The sequence below is a fragment of the Palaemon carinicauda genome, unplaced genomic scaffold (assembly GCF_036898095.1).
Source record: "Palaemon carinicauda isolate YSFRI2023 unplaced genomic scaffold, ASM3689809v2 scaffold101, whole genome shotgun sequence".
In the NCBI taxonomy this organism is placed as follows: Eukaryota; Metazoa; Arthropoda; class Malacostraca; order Decapoda; family Palaemonidae; genus Palaemon; species Palaemon carinicauda.
In genome coordinates, this window is record NW_027168494.1 from 64,053 (window position 1) to 65,298 (window position 1,246).

Below are 1,246 nucleotides of genomic sequence, written 5' to 3' on the forward strand. Positions count from 1 at the left end.
TATTTGCAATCTGTAAAAAAAAAAAAAATTCATTAATCATTAGTTACCTCCTACATATACAGCTTTCACACTTTCGAATACACCACAATTTACTTTGCTTCCATCGTATCAATTCCAATTCTAATATATAATTACCTACAAGGAAAAAAATTCACTTTAAGAAAAGCACTTTTAATAAGCTTGACTATTCCAATAACTTCAATAACTTGTCTGTATTTCTATGTACGAAATTTTGTAAGAAATAAAATATTAGGTATTATCATATACTAAATATGATGTGTATGTATATATATGTGTGTTATTGGAAAAGCAAATATCAAGTCAGACCACAAAACAAACAACTTGCATTCAGGCAAGAGACATTTTCGACCATTAACAGATAAAATGGTTATATTAACTATAAGATCCAGCTTTCAAAAAGTCACATGATAATTGAGTCGTATTATGCTGGTTGGAGACATTCATTTTATGTATCAGAAACCATGTTTTTTATACAAACTACACATAATTATGTATGTTTGGAGTCTTAAATAATACTTGCAATATCGTACTTCTCAATGGGGATGCTTAACAGAAATGAACGAAATTCAAAAGTTAGCCATTGGCCAATTCTAGCCCTCTGAAGAGACAATATTTTAACACTCAGGAACCCAAGATCAGAAACATTATATACACCTGGTTCCTGAACTTCCTGGTTCCTTATTGCAAAGCTTCTAAGCTTATTCTTATCATTGTTATTAAGTTTATATTACCTAGGCCTTAAATAAATTAATATAGTAATGAGGTTCACAATCTTTACTTTTATTTCCTTCTACCTTGAAATTACACTTCTTAAATTCTTCTTTCATACAGAGTAAACGTCACGTGGTTTCTTCTATGCAAAATATTCCAGACCACAATCTCTCTCTCTCTCTCTCTCTCTCTCTCTCTCTCTCTCTCTCTCTCTCATTTCTGGTGGGACCATCTGTCAAAATATAATAACAGGTCTTTCAATATTTACTTGCAAGTAACTATACTAACCAAGTAACTATACTAACCAAGGTAAGTCAACACTCCAAAATCAAACCATTGTTCTCTAGTCTTGGGTAATGCCATAGCCTTTGTACCATGGTCTTCCACTGTCTTGGGATAGAGTTCTCTTGCTTGAGGGTACACTCGGGCACACTGTTCTATCTCATTTCTCTTCGTCTTGTTTTGTTAAAGTTTTCATAGTTTATCTAGGAAATATTTATTCAAATGTTAGGCC